Genomic DNA, 18,409 nt, shown 5'->3' on the forward strand with positions numbered 1-18,409 from the left:
TGGGCTCCAGGGAGCCTGCTGAGTAGCTGGGACTCCACCACACCCACCTGATTTTCGTATTTTTTGTAGAGATGGGGTTTCCCCATGTTGCCTAGGCTGGTCTTGAACTCCTGAGCTCAAGCAAGCCTCCCACCTCAGCCTCCCAAAGTTCTGGGATTATAGGTGTGAGGCACCGTGCCCAGCTGGCCCAGGTTCTTAAAGTCACCTCCTTGACGCAATCATCACAGTTGTAATTGGGTAGTTATTGACGTGACTGTCTCCTCACTGCATTGTAGGCTCCGTAAGTGCAGGGGCCATGTCTGTCTTCTTCGGGCCATATCCCCAACCCCGGCACACAGCAGGTGCTCAGTTAATGTTTGTTCACAGGGACACTGCTGCCTCTAGTGGGCTGGGCCCTGGAGGCCTGATGAGCTGAGGGTGGATTATCAGATTATTGCTGACTAGGGCGTCTGCCCCAGCAAGACCCCAGAGGCAGAGGGAGGGCAGGGTTCCCTCCTGGCTCAGGCCCTGGCTGAAGAAGGGGCCCCGAAGGGCTTTTTCTTTGGCTGTGCTGTGTGTCTCACTGCTGTCCTTTGCTTCCATGTGCCACTGTGGTGATGGCTCCACGGCATCTCCCGACTGGCTGCGTGACCCCAACGGCTGCTTCTGGGTGAGTAATGGTTTGACTTAACGACTGCCACATGAGCTGATTTTAATGCATGTCCTGTGGCTCTGAGGCCACTGGGAGGCGTAAAGAGAGGCCCGGGGGTAGAGGCGGAAATGCTGAGAGAGGGCACTCTGTGATTTTAGGATCCTACCATAAGCAGGGCCTACCAATTAAACACATTGGGTGCTGATTGTTTGGTCACATGATACAATGCAAAGGTCTTTGGGGCAGACTGGGCTGGAGTAAAATCCTTTTTCTGTCACTTACAGGTGGGTGATTCTTTGCATCTCAGTTTCACGTCTGCAAAATAAGAATAAGAATACTTACGGGACACAAGTATATTTGTTCTTTTATTCATGTAAGCCCCACAAGGGCAGGGATTTTTGTCCATCTCTTCACTGCTATATCTCCAGCACCTAGGGTATAGTAGCACGTAGTAGGTGCTCATTGAATATTTCCAAAGGAATGAAGATATTTATTGATTGTTTATGGTATACCTATCAATGTGCTTTGTATTGGATTAAATGACTAATGGATATAAAGGGCTCAGCATGATAGGGGCTCAGTGAATGTGAATTCCCTCTTTGCTCAATAGACTGTGACTTTCTTGGGGATCAGGGCTCTGGTAAAGTGAGCTCTGGGTCTTCTGAACTTAGTAAGGGCCCAAGTACCAAGCATGTGTCAATCAGCACAGAGAGGGGCCTGGCAACTGGACTTCCTGGAGAGGGAGTGACAGAGCTTCTAGTTTTCATCAGAAGAGAGAGACAGCTGGGAAGATCTGGGGCAGAAATGGGAGGGATGGGGAGGGACCCTGCCCTTCTAGTACTGCCACTTTTCCTTGTCCAGGTGTGACCCTGGGCAAGGCATGCTCTTCTTTGAGTCTTGGAGACCTCATCTGTGATATACAGAACACTTTCCCCGCACAGGTGTGGGAAGGAGGTGATGAGAAGCGCCCACGCAGGGCCCCGTTTGGTAACTTCCCAGCCCTGGGCTCGTTCTGGGATTCTGGGGGGGGACTGTGTGTTCCTCCTTCTGGCTCTTTTCTCCTACATTTAACTTCTCACCCAGCTGGGACTGGAATCCCAGGAGCCCCTGAACTTCCCAGCAGGCTGGCCAGGGCCCTGGGACAAGGGCTGGGCTCTGCCTGGTGTGGGAGGAGCTGAGTGGAGGTTCCAGCTCAGCCACTCTCGCTGTGTGACTTGGTTCTGTAACCCCTTCTCTGCCTCGGTTGCCTTACCTGTAAAGTAGGGTTATTAAAAGACACCTCCCTGGAAGAATTGTTTAATTAGAAAATAGGTGGATTAGGCATTATTATCCATAATGCTATTTGGCTCTGGCTGAGGTCACTCTAGGGAGGGCCCTGGAGAATTACATCCCACCGTGGCCCAGGGAGCCTGGGACTCGCTAGTCATCATGTGTATTATTGCCATTTATTGGCTATTTCTTATGGGCTGGGCTGGTTATGCGCTATTTTAGACACATTATCTCATGCATTCCTCCTAGTGACCTAGGAGACCCTCTGAAGCAGGCATTATTATCCCCACTTCATGGCACTGGGTAAGTCAAGTGAGTCACCCAGAATCCCACAGTTCTTTAGGGGTACAGCTAGGGCTCAGACCCAAGCCTGCTCACTCCAGTGCCCAAATTCTTTTTTCTTTTCTTTTTTTTTCATAGAATCTCACTCTGTCACCCAGGCTGGAGTGCAGTGGTGCAATCTCGGCTCACTGCAACCTCCACCTCCTGGGTTCAAGCAATTCTCCTGTCTCAACCTCCCAAGTAGCTGGGACTACAGGCGTGCGCCACGACGCTTGGCTAATATTTGTATTTTTAGTAGACAGGGTTTCACTATATTTGTCAGGCTAGTCTCGAACTCCTGAGCTCAGGTGATCAACCTGCCTCAGCCTCCCAAAGTGCTGGGATTACAGGCGTGAGCCACTGCGCCCAGCCCTAAGGCCCAAATTCTTAGTGTGAAACTCTCATATCTCTCCCAAGGAGGTAGAGTGTACATCTAAATTCTCTGTCCATCTCCCATGACCAGTACAGGGCCGGTGGGAGCTACTGGCGTGTTTGTCGGATGAATAAATTCACGCACACACACTGCACCCCCACCCAGGTCTGCTGCTGTAAGAGTTTTAAAGAGAAAAGATAATAGAAAACAGGAGAAGGCTGGACAGCTTGGTGCTTGAGGGTCAGACAGGCCTGACTTTGAATCTCGCATCTATTGTTTACCAGTTGTGTGACCTTGGGCAAGACATCTAACCGCTTGGAGCCTCAGTTTTCTTACCTGTAAAATGGGGACAATAAAAGAACCTACCTACCTCTTAGGCTTCTCGTGAGGATTAAATAATGAGGCACATGGTGAGCATTCAACAAATAGTAGCAATGGTTATTGTTATTATTATAATTATGAATAGGCCGGGCACGGTGGCTCAAGCCTGTAATCCCAGCACTTTGGGAGGCTGAGGCGGGCGGATCACGAGGTCAGGAGATCGAGACCATCCTGGCTAACACGGTGAAACCCCGTCTCTACTAAAAATACAAAAAATTAGCCGGGCGTGTTGGCAGGCGCCTGTAGTCCCAGCTACTCGGGAGGCTGAGGCAGGAGAATGGCGTGAACCCGGGAGGCGGAGCTTGCAGTGAGCCGAGATCACGCCACTGCACTCCAGCCTCCAGCCTGGGGGACAGAGCAAGACTCCGTCTCAAAAAAAAAAAAAAAACAAACAAACAACAAAAAAAAACGTATAATTATGAATATTATTTGGGGATTTTTTTTTTTTTTTGAGACAGAGTCTTGCTGTCGCCCAGGCTGGAGTGCAGTGGTGTGATCTCGGCTCATTGCAGGCTCCGCCCTCTGGGGTTCACACCATTCTTCTGCCTCAGCCTCCCGAGTAGCTGGGACTACAGGCGCCCGCCACCTCACCTGGCTAATTTTTTGTATTTTTAGTAGAGACGGGGTTTCACTGTGTTAGCCAGGATGGTCTCGATCTCCTGACCTCGTGATCCGCTCACCTCGGCCTCCCAAAGTGCTGGGATTACAGGCGTGAGCCACCGTGCCCAGCCTTATTTGGGGATTATAAAGATGTTCCTCTCAGGACAAGAGAGACCAGGTCTGGGAGGGAACTTCTGGGGACAGGTGGATAGCAGCCTAGTCTGACTGACTCCTGAAGGCATGTGAAGGGAGGGAAGTGGCCTCAGGGAAGTAAGAGTGTACCTCCCTTTCCTAGTCATCTGCTTTTCCACTGTGTCAGGCCCTGTGCTGGGCATGGGGCCCAGAGATGCATCTGTGTAGTCCTTCCTCACCTTCCCCACCAGGAGCTTGGAGTCTAGTTGGGAAGAAGATGCAGAAACCACCAACTCCACCTTTATTGAATAGGTGTTCTTATGCAAAGGGCAGGAAAAAAGACATTCCTAGTGGAAGAAACTGCATGTGCCAAGGTACACAACTGCCTGCACTTGGGGGAATGCAGCTGAAGAGACAGGCTCAAGACAATGAATGAGGACTTGACCTATGGCAATGGGGAGTCGCTGGATAGTAAGCGGGGAGGGGCAGGGACAGGGGCAGGAGGAACTGTCCAGGTGAGAGATGCCGAGATCTTGGGCTGGGGACTGTGCCATAGGATGAGGAGCAGTGGGCGATGTGAAGTCTGTTTAGGAGGCAGAGCTAGCGGGGCGTGATAATGAACTGCAGTGGCCAGGGAGGAGAGGAGAGGGCCAGAGGGAGATCTTGGGGCCTGGGGCCAGTGGGGCCCACTGGGGTCTCTGGCTGAGGGACATATCTGGGAGGAGGAGGCAGAGCTGGGTTGAGGGTAAAAGCCATTCAGCTGCTGTCACTACCTCTCCCCTCAGCTTCCCAGGCAGCAGCTATGTGTGAGCTGGACACTGGGGCAAGGCCTGTGGCCACCGGGGCCCAGGGCACCCACTCCTATCTCGGGGGTCCCTTGTGGTGACCCTGGTAGGTCTGGTAAGGATGAGACCTCTTTGGGGTGGGGGCCAGGCAGGAGCTGTGTGGTGCAGAAAAGTCCTGGGTTCTAGACCTACCAGTGTTACTGAGTGTCTGTGTGACTTTAGGAATCGCCAGGCCTGGTGGCTCACACCTGTAATCCCAACATTTTGGGAGGCTGAGGCAGGAGGATCACTTGTGCCCAGGAGTTCAAGACAAACCTAGGGAACATAGAGCAACCCCATCTCTACAAAAAAATAGAAAAATCAGCTGGGCGTTGTGCATGTGCCTGTCATTCCAACTACTTGGGAGGCTGAGGTGGGAGGATCCCTTGAGCCCAGGAGGTTGAGGCTGCAGTGAGCTGTGATTGCACCATTATACTCCAGCCTGGGTGACAAAGTGAAATCCCTGTAGGTAGGGAGGCAGGAAGGGAAGGGAAGGGGAGGGGAGGGGAGGGAAGGGAGAAAGGAAGGAAAAAAAGGAAGAAAAAGAAAAGAAAAGAAAGAAAGAAGGCACTCCCATCACCCCCTCTCTCTTGCCCTCCTTTTCCTTGCCTTGAAAGTGAGAATAAGAAAACCTGTTTTGCTTGCCTCGAAGATTCAGTGATAAAATACAACTAAAGACAGGAAACATTTATTGAGAAACGACGGGCTAGGTTCTGGGGGCACAAAGGTGACTCACGCAGTGTTCCTGCTCCTGAAGGACGAACTGCCATGTGCAGAGTGAGCCCAGGGGAGCAGGTGGTTAACTCAGGGGCATCAAGGGGAAAAGAGCTAGGCTGGGCTTTGAAGGATGAATAAGAGCTCTCTAGGTAGGCAATGGAAGGAACAACTTTCTAGGTACAGGGAATGGCATGTGCAAAGGCTCAAGCCTGCATACTCTGCTCAGAATAGATGAGCACTGTCATTGGTGTGGCTGGAGCACAAAGGGAAAGGCTGCCAGTGACAGGAGATGAGGCTGGTCGGGGAAGTAGGGCCCAGGTCAGGCAGACCTTTGGGGATGTCACTGGCTCCCCTCTCCTTCCTGCACCCTCACAACTGCCTGTTCTGCTCAGAGAGACAGCCAGGGCCTTCCCATGCTGCTCCTCCCCTTGAGTTCCCACCTTCTCCCCTCCTCTCCACCACCCCAGCCAGATCAAGTGGTTGCTTCTCTCAGGAGTCAATAATCTGGCTGCCATGCCAGCCCTGCCACTGAAAAGCCATGTGGCCTCCAGTCACTCACGTGCCCTGTCTACCTCAATTTCCACCTCAGTGAAGTGGGAACAGCAGGCTTTCCTCCCAGAGAAGGGCGGAGGCTTCAATGAGATAATCTCCACAAATGGCCTGGCCCAGTGTCTGTATGTATTGGGCACCCATAAACAGGAGCTAATTAAGCCATCATTATTTAGATTCCTCAATCTCCTCGGCCCCACCCACTGCTTCCCCTTTACCTCTCCTGGCAGCCCGTTCTAGCCAAGAAAGGAAGGAAAAGATTAAGAAACAAGCCTAAGTCTTCAGAGGGGTCCTGGCCCACTGCCAAGCTGGCTCCCCTCCTGCCCCTTGTCCGCCTTGGCCTTGGGCCCCAGGATTCTCAGTCCTGAGGCCTGGGCACTCTCCCATCCCCTGCACTAGAGGCCCTGCCCCGGCTGGAGGCCAAAGCCAGCAGCAGCCTTGAAACGGGACACATATTTAGAAAATAGATAGCTTGATTTTTTTTTCCTCTGGGAGTGGATAAGGAAGCCCTTTTTTTCTGGTGCTTGCGAGAAGAGTACGATGTTCAGTATTTCTGGAGGTCCAGTGGTCAGGGCCCAGCTGGATCCCTCAGGCTTCTGGATCATGCAACAGACGCTAGCCACCAAGTCCCTTATGGAACAGACACAGGGACCTCAGATCAGAGCAAGTGTCTGTCGGTGCAAGGACACGCAGTAGAAGCCCAGGTTTCCAGACCCTCTGTGCACCGTACCATAGATGCATGTGGTGCAGTGGCCTTGGCTGTCACTTTACCTCTCTGAGCCTCAGTTTTCTCCACTGTAGAGTGGCACCGATTTTACCATAAGGACCGGCAATAATGTACAGAAAGCACCTAGTGAGTCCTCAGTGGCAGGAAGCTACTGTTAGAGCTGCTGCCTCTTAAAAACTTCTTCTGCCCTTCCCCTTCCCGATCTAGGGACTGGGAATATGTGCTATGATTTCTATTGAACAGATGACACCTGATAAGCCAGTTTTAAAGCAGGAGGCTCAGCATCCGTTATGCTTCCCTCCCCTCTTCCCCCTTTCCTGGGACATTCTAGCCCCACCCAAGACAGTTTCCCTTCTGCAGCCTCTGACGATGCCACTGCAGGCACTCAAGAAAAGCAGAGAGTGGGAAGGGCCCCATGCCATCCAGGCTTAGGCTGCGGGGACAGCGATGGACTGTGAACTCCGTGGAACCATCCTCGGGAGCTAGGATGATTTGAAGACTTCCACAGAGGCTGGGAAATAGGCCTAAAAGAGAAAACCTGGTTCACAGCCCCAAAAATGGTAGAGTGGAAGGAACACCAGCCCTCCTAGCTCTCCATGCTGTGAGATCTTGGGCAAATTACCTACCCTTCCTGAGCCTTCATTTTCTGATTTAAAAAAGGAAGGGGATGGATTGAGGTCAGAGGTTTCTACTAATACTACAGGATTAAAAGTAGGGATTTGTGAGCAGAGAGACTGTGGTTTAAATCCCAGCTTCACCCCTTACCAGCTGTGAGACCTCTAGCAAGTTGTTTTACCTAAGTGAGCTTCAGTTTTTTCCCCTATAACATGGGGAAAATATTAGCATCTTCTCATAGGATTATTTAAGGGCTAAACTAAATAATTTGTATGAAGTACTCAGTCCGTAGCTGACAGACATGTTGGAATTATTATTGTCGTTGTTGTCATCGTTATTCTATGATCGGTAGAGATAATAAGAAGTCATAAAAGAGCTCATTGAGAAGGAGGGACTTGAGAAATGTACAGGATTGATTGAGTTATTCATTCATTCAATAAATATTTAGAGTTTCCACAGATAGGCCAGGGACTAGCAACAGAAAGGTGGAGTCAGACAGACCTGCCTATTCTAGCTGTGTGATGTGGGATCATTTACTTCTTCTTCTTCTTTTTTTTTTGAGATGGAGTCTCCTTCTATCACCCAGGCTGGAATGCAGTGGCATGACCTCGGGTTACTGCAACCTCTGCCTCCCAGGTTCAAGCAAACCTCCTATCTCAGCCTCCCAAGTAGCTGGGGATATAAGCATGCACCACCATGCTAGGCTAATTTTTGTATTTTTAGTAGAGATGGGGTTTCACCATGTTGGCCAGGCTGGTCTTGAACTCCTGACCTCAAGTGATCTGCCCCTCTCAGCCTCCCAAAGTGCTGGGATTACAGGCATGAGCCACTGTGCCTGGCTGGATCATTTACTTCTCTTCTCTTGGTCTCATGCCTTTGTTTGTAAAATGGTGAGAATAGTGGGCAAAATGTTACCTCCCAGGCTGTCCTGAGGCTAAAGAGAGTTTAAGTGCACTAGTCTGTGTCTGATTCCTTTCCCACTAGGCCCCTCAGCTGTTAATGACTAGAGGCATGATCCCAGGCAACTCCATCAAGCACACTTCCACCCCAGGGCCTTTGCACTTGCTGCTAGTCCTTTGGCCCAGAACACTCTACCCCCAAACACTTCTGTAGCTTGTTCTCTCATCTCTTTAAATGTTTTAAATGTCACCTTCTCAATAAGACCTTTCCTATCTTTTTATTTATTTGAGAGGGAATCTCGCTCTGTTACCCAGGCTGGAGTGCAGTGGCACGATCTCAGCTCACTGCAAGCTCCGCCTCCCGGGTTCACGCCATTCTCCTGCCTCAGCCTCCTGAGTAGCTGGGATTACAGGCACCTGCCACCAAGCCCGGCTAATTTTTGGTATTTTTAGTAGAGACGGGGTTTCACCGTGTTAGCCAGGATAGTCTCGATCTGCTGACCTCGTGATCTGCCTGCCTTGGCCTCCCAAAGTGCGGGGATTACAGGCGTGAGCCACTGCACCCGGCTATTTATTTACTTTTTGAGACAGAGTCTTGCTCTGTCGCCAGGCTGGAGGGCAGTGGCACGATCTCGGCTCACTACAACCCCCGCCTCGTGGGTTCAAGTGATTCTCCTGCCTCAGCCTCCTGAGTAGCTGGGACTACAGGCATGCACCACCATGTGCAGCTAAGGTTTGTATTTTTAGTAGAGACGGGGTTTCACCATGTTGGCCAGGGTGGTCTCGATCTCTTGACCTCATGATCCGGGAGCCTCAGCCTCCCAAAGTGTTGGGATTACAGGTGTAAGCCACTGCACTCGGCGTATTTTTATACTATTATTATTATTATTTTGAGATGGAGACTTGCTCTGTTGCCCAGGCTGGAGTGCAGTGGTGCGATCTTGGCTCACTGCAACCTCTGCCTCCCAGGTTCAAGGGATTCTCCTGCCTCAGCATCCCGAGTAGCTGGGATTACAGGCACCCGCCACCACGCCCATCTAATTTTTGTATTTTTAGTAGAGACGGGGTTTCGCCATGTTGACCAGGCTGGTCTCGAACTCCTGACCTCTGGTGATCCACGCACCTCAGCCTCTCAAAGTACTGGAATTACAGGTGTGAGCCACTGCACCCGGCCTCCTGACTTCTTACTTAAAATTGTAACACCTTTCTAACCTTAGCACTGTCTGCTTATTTTTATCCATAGCACTTATGACTCTTTGACATACTGTATTTTATTATTTGTTTATTGTCTCTCCTCCCATTGGAATGTAAGCTCTGTGATGATGGTGATTTTTGTTTATATTATTCAGCGTTATATCCCTTGTACCTAGAACAGTGCGTGGTGCATAGGAAGTGTTCAGTAAATATTTGGGGTGTAAACTAATGACTATATGAAGCCTATTCTCTCTGGATCTAGGAATATTTTGAGCACACAGTAAAATCTCAATCAATGTATGAATGAGAGAAAAGGTGAGTGGTCATCATCCTTTCCATTTGTCAGATCTCATACTTTGGCTGGGTCAACCCTGAGGCTCTTTTGCTTCTGATTGCTTCTGATATTTTCTGCCAGGGCATCAGTTTCAATTGCAGTGCCCAAATCTTTTGTTCCGGAGCCTGAGCTTTGCAGAATTTCTAGTTGGGGCTGTTTGGCTGTTGGGTCCGCAATGGTTATTATGTCATTATTGGTAATTAGCACTTAGGCTTAGAGGATTGAGCTTTTTGTTTTTCAGCAGAAATCATAGCAAAGAGCTGTGCTAGACACTGGGAGCCAGGCTTGGAGCAGCTTCCTCTGGAACTTTCCCCTTCCCAGCTCGGGGTCCATGATTTAGGGAGACCAAGACAGAGGTGCCCAAAGCTAGGGGCACATGGGTCACCAGCTCAACCGCTATTTTCCCCGGACAATATCCTGCAATGTTTTCCCGCAACACCCCTGGGTCTCTATGCCTGGCCTGGTACAGAGGGGGTTCCTCACACCTTCAGGGGAGCTAGGTGTAGGGTTTCCAGATATCCAGTGGACAGGGGCATTTTCTGATGCTCAAGATTATAAGTGGAGGAAATTATCCTGGGTTTGAGACTCAGGAGCCTGAGCTTAAGTCGCTATGTAGCTACTGACTTGCTGTGTGTTCTTAGGCACGTCACTGCCTCTTGTTGGGCCTCAGCTTTCTCATCTGTCAAACAGAGATAAAGACGCCTGCTTGACCTCACTAGGAAAGAGAGGCAAGATAGTGTCTTGAGCAAGGAGTTGGGTTCTGGCCTCACACACAGGTGGCTTCCCAACCATACCCCTTCCTAGCTGTGTGACACTGGGCAAATCACTTCACCTCTCTGACGTCAGTTCCCAAAGCAATAAAATGGGGCTAAAATAGTACCCACTCTATGGCCGGGCACGGTGGCTCACGCCTGTAATCCCAGCACTTTGGGAGGCCGAGGTGGGTGGATCACAAGGTCAGGAGATCGAGACCATCCTGACTAACGTGGTGAAACCCCGTCTCTACTAAAAATACAAAAAAATTAGCCGGGTGTGGCGGCGGGCGCCTGTAGTCCCAGCTACTTGGGAGGCTGAGGCAGGAGAACGGCTTGAACCTGGGAGGTGGAGCTTGCAGCGAGCTGAGATCGTGCCACTGCACTCCAGCCTGGGCGACAGAGCGAGACTCCGTCTCAAAAAAAAAAAAAAAAAGTACCCACTCTACAGGGTCGTCGTGAGAATTAAATAAGAGAATGCAGTTAAAGTACTTAGGCACTTAGCTGGTACTCTGCACATCTTTGCTGGTATTATGATAACGACCATCATGGAAATATAGGCGATCTGTAAAAAGAATACTAGCAACAGGGCCAGGCAGACGTGGGTTTGAATCTAACTCTGATACTTACTAGCTGCGTGATCTGGGACAAGTTTTTCACTTATCTGAGACTCTTTCTTTTTCCTTTTCTTTTCTTTTTTTTTTTTTGAGCTAAGGTCTCACTTTGCTGCCCAGGCTGGAGTGCAGTGGTGTGATCTCAGCTCACTGCAACCTCCGCCTCCTGGGTTCAAGCGATTCTTCTGCCTCAGCCTCTTGAGTAGCTGGGACTACAGGTGCCCACTGCCACACCCGGCTAATTTTTATATTTTTAGCAGAGACAAGGTTTCACTGGGCAGGCTGGTCTTGAACTCCTGATCTTCAGGTTATCTGCCCACCTCAGCCTCCCAAAGTGCTGGGATTACAGGCATGAACCACCATGCCTGGCCGGAGACTCTATTTCTTCGTCTGTAAAATGGAAATTATAGTCATATCTTCCTCAAGGGGGTGTTGTGAAGGTTCAGTGACATATTGTATATAACACACTTGGTGTAATAGTTGGCACATATTAGCTCCACTTTATAGAAAAGGAAGGGAGGGGAAGTGAATCGCCTGGACTCACACAGCATCTCAGTGGTGAAGTTCTGATTTGAACCAAGGTCGGCCTGCCTCAAAAGTCCAGTTTTGTTTTGTTTTGTTTTGTTTTGTTTTGAGACGGAGTCTCGCTCTGTCGCCCAGACTGGAGTGCAGTGGTGCGATCTTGGCTCACTGCAACCTCCACCTCCTGAGTTCAAGCGATTCTCCTGCCTCAGCCTCCCGAGTAGCTGGGATTACAGGCGCCCACCACTGCACCCGGCTAATTTTTGTATTTTCAGTAGAGACAGGGTTTCACCATCTTAGCCAGGCTGGTCTCGAACTCCTGACCTCGTGATCCACCTGCCTCACCCTCCCAAAGTGTTGAGATTACAGGCGTGAGTCACCTTGCCCGGCCCAGCTTTTTTTTTTTTTTTAAACTTTTTCTTGCCATCACTCAAGTATGGGATCATAATGATGGCTGTTATTATAGAGCCACTGGACTCATTCATGCTGGGATCCCCAGTGCCCAATAAATGTGTGATGGATGAAGAAAGGCAGGACCACTGTGTTGCCACTTCCAGGGAGGCTTTTACCTTGAGGTTGAGGATTCTTCCTGGTTGGTTGCTAGCAGATTTAAAATAAAAATCATACTTAGTGTAGTATGGGGCTTTGTAATCTGCAGAACCCTTTGCATTCTCCACATCATTTGATCCTTCTTGCTTTCTTATACTGAAGCTCTAATCTCTAAGGTAATGGTATTTGGAAATGGAGTAATTAATCAGGGAAGTAATTAGGATAAGATGAGATTATGAGGGTGGGGCCTTCGTGACAGTATTAGTGCCCTTATAAGAAGAGACACAAAGGCCAGGCGTGGTGGCTTATGGCTGTAATCCCAGCACTTTGGGAGGTGGAGGCGGGTGGATCACCTGAGTGGCCAGGCGTGGTGGCTCATGCCTGTAATCCCAGCACTTTGGGAGGCTGAGGTGGGTGGATCACAAGGTCAGGAGATCGAGACCATCCTGGCTAACACAGCGAAACCCCATCTCTAAAAATACAAAAAAATTAGCTGGGCATGGTGGGGGGCGCCTGTAGTCCCAGCTACTTGGGAGGCTGAGGCAGGAGAATGGCGTGAACCTGGGAGGCGGAGCTTGCAGTGAGCTGAGATCGCGCCACTGCACTCCAGCCTGGGCGACAGAACGAGACTCTGTCTCAAAAAAAAAAAAAAAAAAAAATTAGCCAGGCATGGTGGTGGGAGCCTGTAATCCCAGCTACTCGGGAGGCTGAGGCATGAGAATAGCTAGAACCCGGGAGATGGAGGTTGCAGTGAGCCAAGATTGCACCACTGTACTCCAGCTTGGGCGAGAGAGCAAGACTATGTCTCAAAAAGAAGAGACATCAGCTAGGTGCAGTGGCTCATGCCTGGAATCCCAGCACTTTGGGAGGTCCAGGCAAGTGGATCACTTGAGGTTGGGAGTTTGAGACCAGCCTGGCCAACATGGCAAAACCCCATCTCTACTAAAAATACAAAAATCAGCTGGGCCTGGTGGTGCGTGCCTGTAATCCCAGCTACTCAGGAAGCTGAGGCAGGAGAATCGCTTGAACCCGGGAGGTGGAGGTTGCAGTGAGCCGAGATCACGCCACTGCACTCAGCCTGGGTGACAGAGGAAGACTGTGTCCCAAAAAAACAAACAAACAAACAAAAAACAGAAAGCTTGCTGTCTCTCTACCATGTAAGGACACAGCAAGAAGGTGACCATCTGCCAGCCAGGAAGAGCACCCTCACCAGAACCTGGCCATACCTGAGATCTCTGACTCCAGCCTCCAGAACTGTGAGAAAATAAATTTCTGTGTTTAAGCCACCGAATCTATGGCATTTTGTTGTGGCAGCTGAGCTGATGAAGGGTAGGTGACTTGCCTAGAGTCATACAGCGAATTTATTGTGGAACTAAGGCTGCAACTTATTTGCAGTCTCTCTTATGACTTCTCTCTTTTTCTTTTTTTTTTGAGACGGAGTCTTGCTCTGTTGCCTAGGCTGGAGTGCAGTGGCGTGATCTCGGCTCACTGAAACCTCTGCCTCCCAGGTTCAAGCGATTCTCCTGCCTCAACCTTCAGAGTAGCTGGGACTACAGGTGCCCACCACCACGCCCGGCTAATTTTTTGTATTTTTAGTAGAGACAGGGTTTCGCCATGTTGGCCAGGCTGGTCTCGAACTCCTGGCCTCAAGTGATCCGCCTGCTTCGGCCTCCCAAAGTGTCAGGATTATAGGCGTGAGCCACTGTGCCTGGCCCCAATTTCTCAATTTCTTCCCCACTAAAGTGCTCCCAGTCACCGGAAGTCTTGGAAACTGAGGTTAGTCAAATGCTGGCCGGCCGGCTCAGAACCTGTCCTATAGTAGCAGCTTTGGAGGGTCTTGGGGCAAGTCAAACCTGGCAATTTCTGTGCCCCCAATACCTCTGCTTCCTTATATCTCCCCTTCTGCCCTGTCCATCTGTCAAGTGAGGGTTGGGCCAGGCTGACTTTGCCAGTTTTAGAAGACTGTCAGCTAGTAGGTGGCACAGAGCCTGTTTCTTGGAAAACCCTCTACGCCTTGAGGGTTCCCTCCCCTAGTGAGAGAGAATTAGTGGGTTAAGGCTGAGTGAGCTGAGGCTTTGCTGGATCAGGGTCATTAGGCTCATTCCAGCTGGTAAGAGAATAGGGTTGGAGAGGGTCATGGGAGGCCAGATCAGTGGGTCTCTCCCTGAAATGTCCCAGGGCTATTATCAGAAGTAGCCATGACAGCCTTTCCCTGAGGTCTTGGGACAGATGTTAATATTACTCATTCCCGTCATTCCAAAGTGCTTTCCTGAGAGTGATATGAAAGCAGTATGTAGTAGAGGACAGTGGCATCAGACAGACCTAGTTTAAGCTGTGATGTTGGGCAATCACCTAACTTTTCTTTTTTTTTTTTTGAGACAGAGTCTCGCTCTGTTGCCCAGGCTGGAGTGCAGTGGTGCGATCTCAGCTCACTGCAAGCTCCGCCTCCCAGGTTTACGCCATTCTTCTGCCTCAGCCTCCCGAGTAGGTAGCTAGGACTACAGGTGCCTGCCACCACGCCCAGCTAATTTTTTTGTATTTTCAGTAGAGACGGGGTTTCACCATGTCAGCCAGGATGGTCTCAATCTCCTGACGTCATGATCTGCCTGCCTCTGCCTCCCAAAGTGCTGGGATTACTGGCGTGAGCCACCATACCTGGCCTTTTTTTTTTTTTTTTTTTTTTTTTGAGATGGAGTCTCGCTCTTGTCACCCAGGCAGGAGTGCAGTGGCACGATTTTGGCTCACTGCAACGTCCGCCTCCCAGGTTTAAGTGATTCTTGTTACTCAGCCTCCCAAGTAGCTGGGATTACAGGTGCTCGCGGCCACGCCTGGCTGATATTTGTATTTTTAGTAGAGACATGGTTTCCCCATGTTGGTCATGGGCTGGTCTTGAACTCCCTACCTCAGGTGATCCACCCGCCTCGGCCTCCCAAAGTGCTGGGATTACAGGCATGAGCCACTGCGCCCGGCCTTCTCTTTTTTTTAATAGAGATGGGGTCTCACTATGTTACTCAGGCTGGTCTCAAACTCCTGGGCTCAAGTGATCCTCCTCCCTCAGCCTCCCAAAGTGCTGGGATTACATTACCCCTATGCATTGGGGTTGCTGTGCAGACACGCCAAGAAACAAGGGCCAGAGGGAAGAAGATTGAAATTGTAAAAGTGGACCTGGTGGATGGTTGTTAAGGCATTCCTTTTTTTTTTTTTTGAGACGGAGTCTCGCTATGTCGCCCAGGCTGGAGTGCAGTGGCGCGATCTCGGCTCACTGCAAGCTCCGCCTCCTGGGTTCACGCCATTCTCCTGCCTCAGCCTCTGCCAGCAGCTGGGACTACAGGCGCCCGCCACCACGCCCGGCTAATTTTTTGTATTTTTAGTAGAGACGGGGTTTCACTGTGGTCTCGATCTCCTGACCTCGTGATCCGCCCACCTCGGCCTCCCAAAGTGCTGGGATTACAAGTGTGAGCCACCGTGCCAGGCCAAGGCATTCCTTGACAACAAGTGAGCCACTGTGCCTGGCCTTTTTTTTCTTTTTTGAGACAGGGTCTTGCTCTGTCACAAAGTGATGAAGTGTGGTAGTGCAATCACGGCTCACTGCAACCTAGACCCCCCAGGCTCCAGTGATCCTCCCACCTCAGTCTCTCGAGTAGCTGGGACCACAGGCAGGTGCCACCATGCTTGGCTATTTTTTTTTCTTTTCCTAGACTCCAAAGCTAGTGCCAGATTAGATGATTTTTAAAAAATTTTAATTTTTTTTGTAGAGATGAGGTCTCACTATGTTGCCCAGACTGATCTTGAACTCTTGGCCTCAAGCAATCCTCCAACCCTGGCCTCCCAAAGTGTTGGGATTATAGGTGTGAGCCCCTGCACAGCCCCTAATTCATCTAAGCTGTAGTTTCTTCAACTGTACTTGAGGCTAATAATATTGCCTAAGTATTACTGTTAAGAAGTTAAATGCAATAATGCTTAAAAAGTACTTACTATGTGCCTGGCACATAGTAAATACCTCATAAATCTAGTTGTTATGGCTGGGCACGGTGGCTCACGCCTGTAATCCTAGCACTTTGGGAGGCCGAGGCGGGCGGATCACCTGAGGTCAGAAGTTCGAAACCAGCCTGGCCAAGATAGAGAAGCCCCATCTCTACGAAACATATGAAAATTAGCCGGGTGTGATGGCGGGCGCCTGTAATCCCAGCTGCTTGGGAGGCTGAGGCAGGAGAATCGCTTGAACCTGGCAGGCAGAGGCCACGGCAAGCTGAGATTGTGCCTCTGCACTCCAGCCTGGGCTACAGGGCGAGACTCCGTCTCAAAAAAAAAAAAAGTAGTTATTATTATTATTTTTCGAGATAGAGTCTCGCCCTGTTGCCCAAGCTGGAGTGCAGTGGCGTGATCTTGTCTCGCTGCAACCTCTGCCTCCTAGGTTCAAGCCATTCTCCTGTCTCAGCCTCCTGAGCAGCTGGGATTACAGGCGTGCGCCACCACGCCCAGCTAATTTTCATATTTTTAGTAGAGACGGGGTTTCACCATGTTGGTCAGGCTGGTCTCGATCTCCTGACCTCGTGATCCACCCGCCTCGGCCTCCCAAACTGCCGGGATTACAAGCGTGAGCCACTGCGCCCGGCCCAAGTATCATTTTTAAGAGAGAAAAATGGGAAACAAACTCAATGTCCAATAGTAGGATTAACTAAATTATGATATATCCTCGATAGCATTGTTTTTTCTTTTTCTTTTTTTTTTTTTTTTGCGACAGAGTCTCGCTCTGTCGCCCAGGCTGGAGTGCAGTGGCGCAATCTCGGCTCACTGCAAGCTCCGCCTCCCGGGTTCATGCCATTCTCCTGCCTCAGCCTCTCCGAGTAGCTGGGACTACAGGTGCCCACCACCAAGCCCGGCTAATTTTTTGTATTTTTAGTAGAGACGGGGTTTCACCGTGGTCTCGATCTGTCGACCTCGTGATCCGCCCGCCTCGGCCTCCCAAAGTGCTGGGATTACAAGCGTGAGCCACCACGCCCGGCCGATAGCGTTGTTAAAAATGATGATACAAATGTTCACAACATATTGTTAAATGAAAAAAGTCAGTTTTAGGCTGGGCCTGGTGGCTCATGCCTGTAATCTCAGCACTTTGGGAGGCCGAGGCAGGCGGATCACCAGAGGTCAGGAGTTCAATACCAGTTTATCCCACATGTCTGTACTAAAAATACAAAAAAAAAAAAAAAAAAAAAAAAAATTAGCTGGGCGTGATGGCAGGCACTGTAATCCCAGCTAATTTGGAGACTGAGGCAGGAAAATCTCTTGATTCCGGAAGGCAGAGGTTGCAGTGAGCCAAGATTGGGCCATTGCACTCATCCTGGGCTACGGAGTAAGACTCTGTCTCAAAAAAAAAAAAAATTAGTCCTAAAATAATATGGTCTAAATTTTTAAAAAGCGTTAGGTTGAGACATATGAAATTATTCATATTTGATCATTTTTATCCTATAAAATCAGCAATTTCATATGACTTAATATATGTACACTGAAAAGTACACAAATAAGAAGCTAGGCCTGTGTTTGTAATCCCAGCTAGTTGGGAGGATGAGGTGGGAGGATTGCTTGAGCCCATGAGTTCAAAGCTACAGTGAGTTATAATTGCACAGCTGCACTCCAGCCTGGGCAACAGAGTGAGACCCTATCTCTTGAAAAAATAAATAAAAAATAAAATAAATTAAAAAATAAAAATAAGGCCAGGTGCAGTGGCTCACGCTTGTAATCCTAGCACTCTGTGAGGCCAAGGTGGGAGGATTGCTTGAGCCCAGGAGTTCAAGACTAGCCTCCACAACGTAGGGAGACCTCATCTCTACAAACAATAAAATAAAAAATTATCTGGGTGTGGTGGCATACACCTGTAGTCCCAGCTACTCAGGAGGCTGAGGAGGGAGGATTGCTGGAGCTCAGGGCAAGGCTGCTGTGAGCCATGATTGCACCACTGTACTCCAGCTTGGGTGACAGAGTGAGATCGTGTCTCAAAAATAGACAAATACAATAGATAGATAGATAGTATACATAAGGGTGGGTGTGGTATCTCATGCTTGAGACCAGGAGTTCGAGACCAGTCTGGGTAACACTATGAGACCCTGTCTGTAGCAAAAAATTAAAAAATTTGCTGGACATGATGGCACGCCTGTAGTCCCCGCTACCTGGGAGGCTGAGGTGGGAGGATCGCATTGCTTAAGCCCAGGAGGTCGAGGCTGCAGTCAGCTGTGGTCATGCTACTGTACACCAGCCTGGGCAACAGAGTGAGACCATTGTCTCAAAAAAAAAAAAAGTATACATATAAGAAAAGGTACTAGAAGGGAAGGTCCCAAAGTATTGATGGTAGTTATTTTTGACTGGTGGCTTTATAGTGACTTACATTTTTTCTTGTGTTTCTAAATTTTCT

At 49.7% G+C, this 18,409-nt stretch overlaps 1 protein-coding gene across 3 annotated transcripts in view; it reads left to right on the plus strand.

Annotated features, from left to right (window-relative positions):
* EPB41 (erythrocyte membrane protein band 4.1) overlaps nucleotides 1-18,409 on the plus strand; it is a 227,662-nt gene that overhangs the window by 10,744 nt on the left and 198,509 nt on the right. Inside the window, exon 1 of one of the 3 annotated variants that reach the window (XM_058444377.1) lies at nucleotides 631-649. The exons of 1 other annotated variant lie outside the window; for it this stretch is intronic. The gene's annotated coding sequence lies outside the window, so the exon portion shown is untranslated. Of the gene's footprint in view, nucleotides 1-630; nucleotides 650-18,409 lie in introns of those variants that run through there. One more of the 3 variants, XM_032759535.2, reaches the window with a different exon arrangement.

This window comes from Hylobates moloch, unplaced genomic scaffold, assembly GCF_009828535.3.
Source record: "Hylobates moloch isolate HMO894 unplaced genomic scaffold, HMol_V3 SCAFFOLD_9, whole genome shotgun sequence".
Classification (NCBI taxonomy): domain Eukaryota; kingdom Metazoa; phylum Chordata; class Mammalia; order Primates; family Hylobatidae; genus Hylobates; species Hylobates moloch.